General features: G+C 39.5%; 1 long non-coding RNA gene across 1 annotated transcript; it reads left to right on the top strand.

Moving 5' to 3' along the window:
* Positions 1-202: 202 nt before the first annotated feature.
* LOC117540117 lies at positions 203-1,053 on the top strand. Its single transcript, XR_004568120.1, has 2 exons — positions 203-310; positions 856-1,053. It is a non-coding gene; the product is annotated as an uncharacterized LOC117540117 (long non-coding RNA).
* The last annotated feature ends 14,542 nt before the right edge of the window (positions 1,054-15,595 follow it).

Here is a 15,595-nt window from a genome sequence, read left to right as displayed (position 1 = left end):
ATGAATGAATCGGAGAGATGAACTTGCTCTATTAATAGGACAGGTGACCACAGTGGTCACTGCCAATCAGTGCCTGTAAATCCTAGTCTTTACTATTCAACCTGAGGTGTGCTGTCTCCACACACCTTCTCCTCCGCAGACAGATGGTCAACAAAACCAATTAACCTTTCTTGTCCTTTCAGTGTCTCCCCTTCACCGCCATTCACTTCTCCAGTCAGACCTGCCTCTAGGGGAGAGGCTGGCGCAACCTGAGCTTTTCATGGAGAAAAGACCGACACGCAACTGCAAGGAGAGTGTGAATCAAAGAGAGGTAAGTCAAGTTTTACTAAGTCCTTTGGCAACCTTGAAAAAGATGAAGCCAAACAACCATAAACAAGAGCCAAAACATCTAATGAGCAACACTTTTTATATCATCGGGTGAAAGAAAACTGTATTTTATCTACATTGTCTTCCAGTGTTATTCTAAAAAGGGAAGCGATAGTTTAGTGCACAGATTCCGAGTACAGTATATGAAGCCATTGCCCTCAAACCTAAATAGCCATGACGAATATAAAACAGAAGTGTGTGTGATATTTTACCCATATGAGAGTTATTTCAAACCGTCCGCAGGGAAGCTATAAAGCTGTTGAGAAGTCTACAGTAACAGGATATCTGGCAGGCTAGTCGTGGATTAGTCAAATAAACCATGAAGGATAAACAAGAAAAAAACGAGCAAGCAATTTTCTCTGCCTTAGAATATTATTTTATGCAATTGCACACAAAAAAAGGATTCTCTGATGTGATTTCAAAAAGATGTGTGATGTGTAATTATTTGGACAGCTGCACACTTATTTTATTCCCCCAATTTCTTTTCAGCCTAATTTCACTTGCATTCAACATGACGGCTCATAATTTCTCGGTGGACTGAGACTCATAATGATTACAGTGATGTTATTATCTCCTCATGCTATGATTTACACTCCACCGACCAAGAAACCTCGTGCACACGGCTTCAGTAATGTTATCAAAACTGTGCACCTTAGCGCATGCTGAAATAAAACATGTAAATGGACATTTAAGTGTTTCTCTTTCTGACTCATACTTCCTGTTGTTGCTTTCCTTATGGATGATATACCTTTGTTTGCTTTATGTGCTTATTGCATTACCACAAACTAAATACAAGAAAACAGACATGCAACAATATTGTAAAAACTAATTTTGGATCTGTACATAAACTGGGGATACATTATGCTTTCTCTTTCTTTTGTGTATTTCTAGAGCAATGGCTGCTTGAATAAAGCTGTAATTTGATAGGATTGGCACAACACATGTAGGACAAAACCAGACACGTGCAGTAGTATTGACTTGTTAGAATGTAAAGTCTTCCCTAATGAAATGTCATGCCGTGTGTGTGTGTGTGTGTGTTTCAGAGCACATAGAGTTTTTGTTCTCTCTCTTTTTGTGCTTCCCTTGGTCTACCCCTCTGCGCTGAGATGAAGGGACAGACATGAGTGATGGTGACTGGCACAGGTGGACATTGTTTGTTGGCAGAGGAAGAGAGTTGAGGAAGGCGATGACAGAATCAGCTTAATGTGTTGTATCTCGCTAGGCCTGACACACTCACACACACCTGACACACTTATACTGTGACAGTGACACCAACAACTCAAGATCTTTATGACACCGCTACCAATGCACGCACGCACGCACGCACGCACGCATGCACGCACAGAGAGAAGCAGACGAGCGTGTGAATGTGACTGAGATGAGAGGATACTAATAACCTAGCACCTGTCAGAAGCTGATAAAACGTGCTCAATGGGTACTAAATGTCAATGACAAAGGTATGCCAACAGTTAGATGGAGTGTTATACTTAAAACAATTATTGACAAGTTTTCACAGTGAAACCATCTCGCGCTTCTCTCTCACACTCTCTTTCTGAGATAAGTAGGTTGCAGGTAAACTAGCTGCTAAATGAAATAATTAAAACAGTTTTAAAGAGATGGCATCTTGATACATGTGGAATCATGTACTGTAGAGTATGTACAAATACAGGGTGTAAATATAACCTATCTACGAATTAGATCAAATGTAAAAGTCAGCCGAATTAGTGTTGATACTGCAAGGAGACGTATTGTGTGAAGAGAAATTAAAAATGTTGTTTAATTGTTGATATATTTATGATCCACGTCAAGTATTTAGTTTCGGCGGCATTTCTTCAGTTTTTCCAAAGGTCTTCTCATCAGGGCTCTATAAATAAAGAACTACAGCAGATCTGTAATATTTAATGCAGCCGAACCGTGTATTACAATGCCGTTATGTGATGACTTTCAAAGAGAAAAGCAAAAACACTCGGAATAAAGTATTATTTTCTTTAAAAAAAATAAGTTTTTCGGATTTGATATGGCATGAACACCATATCCCTACGTGCATTGCGGCTAAAACATCCAATCAGCGAGCTTAAACCATAGCTGAGGATCTTGGGTAATCAGTTCAGTGGCTGTGTATCGCAAGGATGCTACGTCTGTTTCCGGTTCTTTTTATTTTGAAATTTAGTTCCTGACGGACGCGAAAAAAGCCCGAGATTATGCAATTAAACAAATAAATAAAAACAAGGATAATTGTGTGTTATTGGTGAGTAAATAACAGTGTGTTATTTAGAAAAGAATAACAAATTATAAGGAAAAAAAGATTTAAAGAAATACAGATTTCAGTATTCTGAGGCTCCGAGCCCCATTTCTTTTCCTCACAGATGACAAAAAAAGTCCGACATTATACGATTTAAAATAAAAACAATAATTGTGGCTTGATATAGAGTAAGAACATGTTTTTATGAACCCCACAGCTTCCGGTCTTCCAAGACCCGAACGGACAAAAAGACGTGCTGCAGGCACGAAACATACTACCAATAGAAATACATTGCTTTTAAAATCGTTCTGTGTGATACGAAAAAAAGGGGGAAATCGTGTTGGTGAACACGAATCAATAGATTAAATGTCGTGACTATAACACAAAATGCCGTGAGACTGGGTTGTTATATACTGAGGCACTTTCAATCCCCCGCATATACAACATTATGAAGGCGGTAATAAATGTATCTGAAAAATTGCAGATAGATTTGTTAGGCAATTTTAAATGAAAAGTTTTGCATAATAAATATGAAATTGATTACAAATAATATGATAATGAGAAGATGTCCAACATATAGGGCCAGGTTATTTAAAAGGAAATGGAAGTGTGTAAAAGAAGAGCTGGCACTCACAAAATTCTGATATAGTTAAAAAGGAAAGAGAATATCTGAAAAAATTATGTCAAAGTATGCAAGATGAAAATAGTTATGTGACATTAATAAATAATAAAGAATGATTGAAATTGTGGGCTGTTCATATTGATACTCCATTTCCACAAAGATGAGTTGATACATTTGGAAAGGAAGCACACTGTTATGGAGAATAAGCCATGCTCAGGATGTTAAAATTGACTGTCTGTTAGCAAGTCAAGAGTAAAACCGGACCTATTGAAATGGATTGGTATACCTTAAAATGATGGCTTATTGACTGTGACCTATGAAGAGTAGGGATGCCTGCTACCCCCATGACCAAATCAGCTGGTTCAGAAAATGTATTAATGGAATATTGCATCAAACGTTGTTGACACATTGACAATCAGTCCTGTAATTTGACTTTTTAACCGTAATTACTGATGATATTGAACTCCGATAATGTGAAATCTTATCAAATATCCATCTGTGGATGTTAAATTAAGTAAAGAAAGAATAATTAGAACATATACATTTAGATCAGAACTATCCTTTTGAATTCTCCCCTTGTCATACTGCACTTTTTTTTTATATACATAAGTTAACGTAACAGGATTTAACAGGATTATCAAATTAATAAAAATATACTTATATTATCACTATTTCTGCCAAGGAGCTTGGAAACATACTTTGCCAATGGTACTTTCCTGATGGTCTGCTCTATAATTTGGTCTGTTCTCTATGAAATACAACTAGATTATTGTTCTCATAATAGATAGATATTGAGCTAGTCTGTGACATTATACTTATCCATTTTTGGCATCCATATTTAAATGCGGTTACACCTGTCTCGATATAAGAAGCTGTATCAGTGCTCTTAGTCTTCCTTAAAGACTAATCTTTCCTGCCCAACCAGCCTGCCCTTGGGAAAAACACTTAACCTCCAGCTGTTTCTAAGGAGCAGTCTGTAGGATTTTTCAAATATGCCTAGCATCCGTCAGGAGTGAATATCTCCACCAAGGCACTGCAAATAATTCACACTTTTCATCAAACCTTTCTTTGGTACATAGCCTAATAGATACATAGACAAACAATACCTTTTAAGATGCTCCGTAAATCCCATTGAGTTCTTCAATATATGAAATCTACTACTCTCTGGACCACAAAGTGTTATTGAAATTGATATTTAGACATAAACCCAGTTAGACAGATTTTTATATGATGAGAAATAAATTTTCTGTGAAATGTTGTAATGTATATGGATCATTTCTTTCTCTCTGGCAAATTAATATGCATTTTTGGCTCTAGCAAAGAGGTGTGAGTGCAGCTGTGAGAAGATGGATGCTTTACAGGCATGTGAGTGTTCTTATGCTGGGCTTGTGTTTGGCAAAACATTTCTTTATCGGTGATCAACAGCTGCTGTGACAACTATTTGGTGTGAGACCAGAAGCACGCACAAACATACATAAAACACATTCAGGCATATGAGGCACAGCTCTCACGCACGCACGCACGCACGCGCACACACACACACACACACACACACACACACACACACACACACACACACACCACACACACACACACACCACACACACACACACAACCACACACAACCACACACATACAGGTACACCAGACACACAAGCCGGCCATTATCAGACACTGTGTCACAGTTGCTGTGCAGGGAGAGACAGAGAAATCATTTGATAGAGTTTCAGACAATGTGCAGTGTCTGCTCCTCCATTCTTTTTCCATTACGAGGCAATATGCTCGCTCAACCTTGGCAGCAGCCAACATGAGAGCAGGACTGCCTATCTCCTCTCTGTTCCTCGGATTTATGGAATAGCTTGATTGATATGGATGTGTGTGTGTTTCTGTGTGTGAGAAAGAGATAGAGAGAGAACCCGTATGTTTGTCACGTGTGGATCAGTGAAAGTGAGACTGAGAACACAATTATTGTTTAGTAGGCACACACACACACACACACACACACACACACACACACACACACACACACACACACACACACACACACACACACACTGGTCACATTGGTTTCTCATACAGCGTCTCTGTAGTATGTGTATTCACTCTCTGTCCTAAACGGCTTGGTCTGATTGGTCAGCTGGCCCACTCTGTTCTGATGAGTCCACCACCGTTACAACACATCCTCACTCCCAGGTCGGCCTATGTTGACGTTATGTCAAGTCCCCTGTCGGCTTTTTCCAACGCAAGGGGGGGGGGCCTTAGCGTCCATTTTCAACGCAAGGGGGGGCCCTTAGCGTCCATTTTCAGCTTTCCGGGATGTCCATATGCTTCTATGGACACTCATGGAAGCACGGCATTCGTTTGTGTCAGCTGCCCTTAAAGGCAATGTGAGCGTCCATTCTCATTGGATAACGGAGAATTGTACACCCGGAAGTAAGTATTCCCCTTACTGTCGATTGATTTTACAGTGATATCTGCACTACTCATCGACTAAAAAACACCAGATTATCCTTGTTAATTACACAACATTGATTGGTTTAAATTGTGTGCAATGCTTTTGTATTTTTCCCCTTCGATTCGGAGAAACAAATGTTTTTTCGGAGTAAAGGATGGCAGAAGACACAATACTACCCAGAATCCCCAGCTATCGTTTGGACTACACCATGTGCTCTGTTTGACAAACCCCCCGTGATAGTCCTCAAGCTCTGTGATTGGAGAGTGTGCTCCGAGGGTTACGCCGAGCCTCGAACAGCACTTGAAATGGGATGGAATCACGGCAGACTGTCCAAAACTGGATTTGAACGGGTCCACCGCGATGCCCCCCTCCCCCACCCCGTCCCCAGAACTACATATGCTGGCTATTCTGTTTCGCAACATGTTCTGTATCTATGGCACGTCTCTACTTTATTTATTGATTGTTCAATACCTGACAAGGTCGGAGATGAAATATCTACATACATCTTATAAGAGTATAATACATTATGTATAATATCAGTTAAAATAAGTGCTTCAACATAGTTAACATTGCTGGAGGTACGCACAAATATTGATAGATGTCTTGTGTAATGCACTATTGAGGAACCTGCGACCAAGTTTTTCATTCAATGCATAACTACACCATAGTTGTGTAGGCCTATATGATATGTCAATAAACCTTAGAAAATCTTGAAATCTTGAAAGGGATGTGCAAAATAGTCATTATATACAGTCTTTAATGAACTATTAGTAGAGAATAACGAGTATTAATATACTTTATAGGGATCCTATTAATATCTAATAATAAAAATATGAAATTCAATAACATGCTTTAACCACTAGGTGTCCCTTTATATCAGCTGTGCACCTTTATTGGTGTAATACAGCTATCTACCAATTGGATCAAATATAAAAGTCAGCCGAATTAGTGTTGGTACTTGCAAGGAGACGTATTGTGTGAAAAGAAATGTAAGATGTTGTTTAATGGCTGATATATTTATGATCCATGTCACGTTTTTCAGTTCCTCATGTTTGTCTAGAAGTCTTCTCATCAGGGCTCTATTAAATACAGAACTACGGCAGATATGTAATATTTAATGCAGCCGGAACCGTGTATTACAATGCCGTTATGTGATGACTTCCAAAGAGCAAAAGCAAGCACCACTCGGAATAAAGTATTATTGTATTTTTTTTTAAATGTTTTTCGGTCTGTTTCCGTTATTTGTTAATGACGATGTGCTGTGGAATGTGAGACTGGAATTGCACAAGGGAAATAACGTACGGCTATCTTTAGATGCGGATTTGTTAACTAATCATGGTTTGCGCTGTGGACCACACAATATACATTGACCGGGGGAAGGGGGTAGCAAATAAAGATAACACCCATTAAACAGTTACACAACATAACAGAAATAATATCGATAGCAGCGTCCCTAAGCAACCAATTTGTAACAATGAAACACGTTATGGTAAGCCCAATTTCCTGACGTAATCTTCGTAATAACTAGCAAACTAAAGATCATGTACATCCACTGCTGCACACATAATCTGAAATAACAACTCATATTTCTCGCATCAAAAATGACATCAAACGCATTTAATGGCCAAACCTAACTTTAAAATAGGCATTTTCCATCGAAAATAAAACGAAGTTCGGCCATGTTTTTTTTTTCTGCAGGGAAGAAATTTGAAGATCACGTGACGTCAAACAGAGCACATGGTGTAGTCCAAACGATTAGCTGGGGATTCTGGGTAGTGTAGTGTCCTCTGCCATCCTTTACTCCGAAAATATATTTGTTTCTCCGAATCGAAGGGGAAAAATACAAAAGCATTTGCACACAATTTAAACCAATCAATGTTGTGTAATTAACAAAGGATATCTTGTGTTTTTTTAGTCGATGAGTAGTGCAGATATCACTGTAAAATCAATCGACAGTAAGGGTGAAATACTTACTTCCGGGTGGTACAATTCTCCGTTATCCAATGAGAATGGACGCTCACATTGCCTTAAGGGCAGCCGACACAAACGAATGCCCGTGCTTCCATGAGCGTCCATAGAAGCATAGTTGGACAATCCCGGAAAGCTGAAAACTGGACGCTAAGGCCCCCCCCCCCTTGCGGTTGAAAATGGACGCTAAGGTTTTCCCCCCCCCTTGCGTTGGAAAAAGCCGACAGGGACTTGACATAACGTCAAACATAGGCCGACCTGGGAGTGAGGATTGTGTTGACCGTTACAGCGGAACATCAGTTGATTATGTGTTACAATGACGTTAGCAACCAGAAAATGACACCAATTAATGACCAAACAGATGAGAATGCTTCGTCGGGGTCTGGGTGCCGTATTGGCGGGACGTAGCGAGGCTCGCTGCTGCGAGGAGCGGATAGTGTGAGCTGGCTTACTGGTGTGGTTTTCTGGTTGCTGCGTGGGCTTGGCGAGACAGTGAGACACAGCTAAACCCAGCCCGAGCACACACACACACACACCACACACACACACACACACACACACACACACACCACAACACACACACACACACACACACCACAACACCACACACACACACCACCACCACACAGCACACACACAACACACACACACCACACACCACACACACACAACACACACACACACACACACACACACAACACACACACACACACCACACACACACACACAACACACACACACACACCACACACACACACCCACACACACACACACACACACACACACCACACACAACACACACACACACACACACACACACAACACACACACACACACCACAGCCTTGCTGTAAGTCTTTGTGCTCACTTCACAGACTCACAGCCTCGCCGCGTCCCGCCGTCTTGAGGCTGAGAAATCCCCGGAGCTGCAGCTGAGAAAAGATTGAGTGTGTGTGACGTAACGGCTCCGCGGACGTAACATAACGGCTCCGCGGATTGGTCCATTTGGGTCGTCGTTATGTCACAGTGACCAGGAAGAGAAAAATAAAAATCTCCAACGAGGCGTTCTGGCGCAGCATAGACAGGTATTTTCTGTGTTAGAGTTTTACTCGCTACAGGGTGTACTTTGAGGGTTTGTGGCTTTGCAGACCCGTTACAGTGCAGAAAAAGCTTCATAACACACAAGGGGATGGGTAAGAACCGGAAAAGCATGACATGGGACCTTTAACAAAGATTATAGATGTATCCATGCCATGAGTCTTCTCACAAAGGTCCACAGCAACAGAACACATTTGAATAGTCCCTAAACAAATGAGTCTTGCTCGCTCAACAATTTTGCACAATCCTTGGGAAAGAACTGAAAGTCACATGAATGAATACCTACAACCTACAGTACACAATTGAGCATGATTGTCTATCACTTCATTTAGTGACAGATTGCTACTATACCATCACTTGTATAGAACAGTGTTCCAAACGGTGTGCCCGCGGCACACTGGTGTGCCGTGAGGCAAGTCCGGTTGTGCCGTGGGATTTTGTGACAAACCATACGTTATTATTGCAAATATACAACTACACAAAAATAATTATTTTTTTAATTTACTATATCAGTACTTTGTAGGTTTATATGTACGCAATCTGCGCGACTTGCGCGTCCACATCTCCACGTGCAGTGCTGCATAAACATGGCTGAGTCAGCGATAACTCTCGAGGGGTGGAGGTATGCCCATTATTTTGAGTTCGTCCGAAGAATAGACAGGAATGTGGACGGTGAGGTGCAACTGTGTCCAGGACAGAGCTGTTATCCACTGCTGGAAACACCACGTCAAACCTCAACAAACACCTGCAAAGAACACATGCTAAGGTGAAGCTACCGCACACGCTATTTGTTGTTTGTTTATATCACACAGTCTGTTCTTCTTCTCTGTCTTCCGGTTGTTGCCTGTTTTGAATGACAAATACACACTACCGCCGCCTGCTGGTAAGGAAAGTTATTGCCACTCAGGCATGTGCAGTTCGTACGTGCTCGGCGAGTAAAATAACGAGTTACTTTATGTAGATAGTAACGAAGTAGTGTAATATATTATTTTAGTAACGACCCCATCTCTGGAGTTGGCGTTCTCTACTCTGATTTACATGAATAACAACAGGAGGTCACGGCTCTCTGTTGAACAGGACTTGCGAGTGGCCCTCTCCTCAGTGCCACCAAGGATAAAAAAATTCTGCGCGCCCGACAGGCACATGTATCTCACTAATTTGTAAGTCGGCAAAATATTTACAATAGCACATGTTTCAATGCTGATTGCTGAAATGTTACATTTATAATTTGTAGTTCAGGACCATGGACAATGCAGCTTCCTTGCATTGACAGTTCTCTGTGCTGAATTTCTGCTGAGTTTCCTTTGCCTCATTTTTCATTGTGTGACCTGTAAATGAGTGTGTTGCTGCTTTGATGAAGCCTAATTTGATAAAGTTTCAAATTAATTTCTGAGATATTTCGTTAATAAATATTTCATGAGTAATATAGTTGTCTTTGTCACATTTTATTTGGCATTAGTAAATAATTATGCACATTTACAGATATTTTACATGATATGAGTGATAACACGTGTTATAAGGGCTATTTTGCACAATAGGTGTGCCTTGAGATTTTTACTTGTCCTTTGGTGTGCCTTGGGCACAAAAAGTTTGGGAACCACTGGTATAAGATGCAGCCTTGGTGGTTGTATATAAACTTGCTCTCTGGTTCTTGCGTATTTATGGCTTGGTGTGCATTAATGTGCTTTTCTGAGAGACAAAACATGTATCTGTGTGAAAGAGAGGAGGCGAGAGATGTGTCTCTTTGTGTGAAAATTCTTGCCTCTATTCTCATGTGATTATAGGTGTATCTCTGCGAGAAAACAAGACTATATATATTATAATTTATAATGTGTGTGTATGTGCGTCAGAGGGAATAATTATGTATTGTGACTGTGCAACCTTCAACAGTAATTTAAGTGTTTGTAAAGAGAAGTGACACGAGGAAACTAGAGGTGTGTAGTGCGTGAAAACATGCATTATTGCTCTATCTCAACATTAACACGAAGAAATACCTGGGGAGAAGAGAACACATTTATCCTGAGAGTGAAGTGTGCAAAACGATATGTATCCGAACACTTTTGTTTTAGAAATGTCGCTGTTCAGATCTCAACAATAACATACGTGAATAAAAAGATTACTAAAAAAAATAGAAAAGGTCCTCATTAAGCAAAAAAAAAGTATTAATTTTGTTTTGGATTCTAGTTTTCAGAACAATTAATGATTTAATGTTTGCATTTGACTTGTTTCATACTTTTTATTCAAATACATTTTAAATGGTTGTATCTTATTACAAATTAAATGTTTTTTGCCCTAAATTACTTTTGCGTGACTTTCCACATATTTTTCTACAACTCATTTCATGTCAGTTTTTGTCTTGATCCTTTTCCATCTTTCAATCTCAAATATCATTCAAACACTCTTCATTGCTCCTTAATAGTTAAGAATTTGACCAATAACAAAAGTATCCACAGCTTCTGGGAATCTTGCTGAATCCATAAGCAACACTTTGTCAAATGTCAAGTTCTCAGGCAAGATTAACATTGTGGGCTTAAAATAATACCAAACACTGTTTTAAGTAGTTATTTTTGTGTTCCACTGAGGGAGAAATATCAACTAATCCACACAGGAAAGTCACAATATGTATAGATCCTTTTCTGATTACTTTTTTATACTTTACTGAATTATTTAAAAAATCTACCAGAAACTTTTCCATTTGAGGATTCATTAGACGTTATCTGTCCAAACCACTAAAACATAATACGCAACATGTATTGATGTTCCTCAATTATTAAATTAACAATCAGAAAATATAGAAATCAAACATTGTCTGAAGTTTGTTCCATTGAACTTTAAACTCTTTAAATGCTTTCGGTCTCAGACGTGTTGTTGGTGTTCCCGTCTGCAACAGATCCAGAGACAGACGTAGTTTCCAGGCAATGTGTTAATTGCTTTGCAAGGCTCCAGTGGCAACCATGTTACTCTTTTGGTTGAGTGAAACAAGTTTTAATCAACAGTTTAACATCAAAAATGCTGTTTTTCAGCTTTTACACGTTGTTCTCTTGGAAGATGTAATGGCGTTCACCTGCTCGGAATTCAATACGTCATGTTTTGGAGAGGGTGAAAGTTCTAGTTTTTTTTACTATTAGTGTTCATATTCATTAGGGTGAAGGTGTTATAACATATGTTTTGTTTACATTGATTTGATGGTAAATCCATTGGCTAAACAAGCACAATGTCGACATCAGACTACCTGTCTTAATTTGTTTTAGTGATTTTTGTTTGGCTGTTTCATTCACACTTGATAATAAAGACTGTGAAAAGTACTTTATACAAAGAACCTAATGACAGTTAGTTTGGTTAAACACAACTGCCACAGCAAGGATGAATGTGTCACCACAGACTCTTCCTGCAGAGTAAAGCATTTAACAGCATCTGTGGCACTTCAGCCACAAAAGTCTTTTACAACTTTTTTCACTTATTCAAGATTCACATTTCAGTCTATCCTTTGGTTTTGTAATGAATTTGTAATAGTTACTGCTGATGGTTAACATAACTAGTGAAAAGAAAAAACATATTTAAGAGCGGAAATATGTATACGGTTGCAGTATTAAAACAATAAATAAAAGAACATTCTGTCTCTCATTTTTTCGAAGAAAAACATCCTTTGAAGTATTGTAGTTGCATTTTCTGGAGAAGAGTCTGCAGACTTGCCTTTTGATTGTTGCAATGTATTGACCTGTTATGTTGCAATGTCACAACTTTTTTGTTGCTGTTTTGTCCTTTGTCCAAACTTGTGTTTAATGTGCCTGTGCTGTCTCAATCCCCCTTTTCTTTCAGGCAAACACACACACACATACTTTTTACTCATCGCCACCCCCTTGCTCCAACACACATACACTTCAACATCATTCCTGCCATTTACACACTTCTCACTTGTCTGGGGGGGGGGTTCAGTGGTTATCTTATCAAACTTTTGTCTCAAGTGACCACTGAAGAATAAAACGCTGTTGCTGTCCATCCCATCTCTCTCACCCTCTCTCCATCTCTCTATGGGGCCAATTTAGCTCCTCACCAGGGCTGGACACCCTCCTCAGAACTGTGTGGCAGGCAGCTGGAGTCAAGAGGAGGTGTAAGATGATCATTATCACCCAAGCTGCAAAACGAAAGCTGACCACATACTTTACCTGCTGCTACAAACCTAACTGAAGATAAAACCTCTGATCTGCTTTCACAGTCTTGAAGGTTTATCGAGTTTGAACTTCAGCTGTGTCTTTGAAAGAACTCTTTTGAATACCAGCGCCTAAAGATGAGCAGTATCATTGACACTCACTGGGGACTGAGAATATCTCAGCTGTGATGAACAATACGTTAAACCCTGGATACAATCTGACTTAAACACTCTGGAAGCAGCAAAAACAGTCATGATGCAATAAGCAGTTTATATAGTTAATGACCCTCGATACAATATACAGCGTGCGTGTTTCGCATGATGAAATGCAGGTGCACCCACGACATCTGTTAAGAATGTGTGTGTATAAGAGATTCTAGCATTGTTTGTGTGTGCTTGTGAGAACGTGCAGTTCAGGTTGACATGCCGACAAGATTGAGGAACGCTGAGAGATGGATACAAATAAAAGAGTAGAGGTTACTAGGGGTGAAAATGTTTTGTGTACAGGCTGAAGGTGGATAATAACCCCGTTCTTATCTCTGCCCCGCTGTGTTGTTAGCCCCCAGCCTGGAAAAAACAGCAGTATGAGGAAACAAGCTGCTTCGGCCTCCCTGTGATGGAGGGGAATTTACGACCACTGTCACCAGGATTGTGTTTTCACAGGTCACAGCGCTTTGTGACCTTCCCCATCTCAAGCCAATAGATTGTCAACATAAAACCCTGACAGACACAAACATATGATCTGTCTGATAGGGCTTTCAATTGACAGCACATCCCCCTGAAATGTTTCAGGAAAAAAAACACATGTGATACATTTAAAACACAATATGATCCCAAAAATAAATACAACTTTAACAGTCAGCATTAATATTTAACGTGTAGTAGACTGAATATAAAGTATAACACCAGTAGACAACAACTGAAAGGTCTGGATTGATTGAAAAATAGATAAATAAATGAACGTTATATATCAAATAAATGTGGGTATACAGACACAATCACACTAAATTGTATACATTCTTAACTTAATTTGAAACCCATTTCCTAAAATGTCGTTTAAAAGGTTAGCTCTGACAAAATGGCTAACAATTTATATACGCCACATAAGTTCACACATACGCACACGCAAACAAACGCACACCATGACAGCACAACATAATATAATGCTTAAAATTGAATTCTGCTCTGGATTCAGGACTCTATTTATGTGATATTTCACTTCCTCTCCTGGAGACTAAATGTCAGCAGCTATGGCTCACCAGGAAATCCGATTGTAGAGGTCCAGATATTTTTAAACCTTACCAACAGCTTTTTCCTCATCCGTTGTGACAGCTACATGACCACAGGAGAAAACATGCTATCACTTGACAAGGGGAGAAGTCAAGGTACAGTAGCCAGGATAAGCCAAGCAGGGGACAGAGAGACAACACAGTGCAGAGTGTTGACTGGTATAGATGGTGGAAACGATCTTCCATTCTGTTACATAAAAATGATTGTGATTTTGATGTGTAATACTTTTAAAGTCTGCTCTGCACCCCCACAATAGAATTATTAAACATCAATGCTAAAATGAGAGCTAAAGTTGTTGGATCTGATAATGAGAGAAGAGACTCAATAATGTTAGACAGTTTTTAATGTGATGAACGAATACAACAAATCAACTCATTCCAGTGGCGAGTCGTCAGGGCCCTCTAGGCCCTCTGTGAGGGCCTAAGATATTCTAAAAAATAATATTTGAAAACATTACAAAAAAAAACATTTTTATTTTAAATATTATTTTTTATATTTTTTTGTTGTTACATTTTTCATTAGTTTTACCAAAATAACTGGATTTAATTGTATTTAAAATAATATTTCCAAAGAAATAAATCCTTCGAATCTGCCTGTTCAGTTTCTGTTGGAATGTGAAGGGTTAAATGCCGTCTCTGCGAGTTACTGTGAAGACGGGAGAGCTTGTTGGTCCCTCTCTACATTCACAGAGGGCCCAGATATAGTAACTCAACGAGAGAGTAATGTCAACTGACAGTACAATTGACCAATCATATCTTCCCTCTAAATGGGCGGGCTTTATTTTCGCGGACTTTATGACAAGTTCCGCCCGCTGTGAGGTCTATGCAAGTGGTGCAGTGACGCGTCCTAAAACCCGGAAGTAAGCTGCGCTCGGATTCCCTCGACAGAAAGCAGTGGGATTTCTCCATAGGATTTTGGAAAATAGCTCGAAATAAGGTCTGTGGAAAACGAACCTGTTAGATAAATGCACGTTGTGTTCAGCCGGATAATATCCACATGTCTATCCTACTTTTATTATTTTTGAAACATAAATCTAATCGATAGATTTATGATCGATAGATTTATGATTAGCATAAGTTCGTTCATGATGGCTCACTTCAGTGATAGTGATGACATCGTTGCGAAATTATTATCCGAGTCATTTTCAAGATTGAGTTACAATGATAAACTGGAGTGACAAAGGATCAGCTGAATGACCCGCAAGTGCTTCATCCAAAAGGACAGGAGGATGGACTTTGTGTTTAAGTGATTTGATCATCAAAGGTAGGCCTAAGTCATTTTCAATGCGGGCCGCCGTGCCGACTTAATTCATTTGTAATCGCTACTTGGCTGTGGGTGCCCTGTCATGATAGGTGTTTATATAAATGGTGTTGTTCTGTGTGGTAGAGGGTCGCTGTCATTGATG

The sequence above is a fragment of the Gymnodraco acuticeps genome, unplaced genomic scaffold (genome assembly GCF_902827175.1).
Source record: "Gymnodraco acuticeps unplaced genomic scaffold, fGymAcu1.1, whole genome shotgun sequence".
In the NCBI taxonomy this organism is placed as follows: Eukaryota; Metazoa; Chordata; class Actinopteri; order Perciformes; family Bathydraconidae; genus Gymnodraco; species Gymnodraco acuticeps.
The sequence above is the reverse complement of the archived record's forward strand: the minus strand, read 5'-3'. Positions and strand labels throughout refer to the sequence as shown.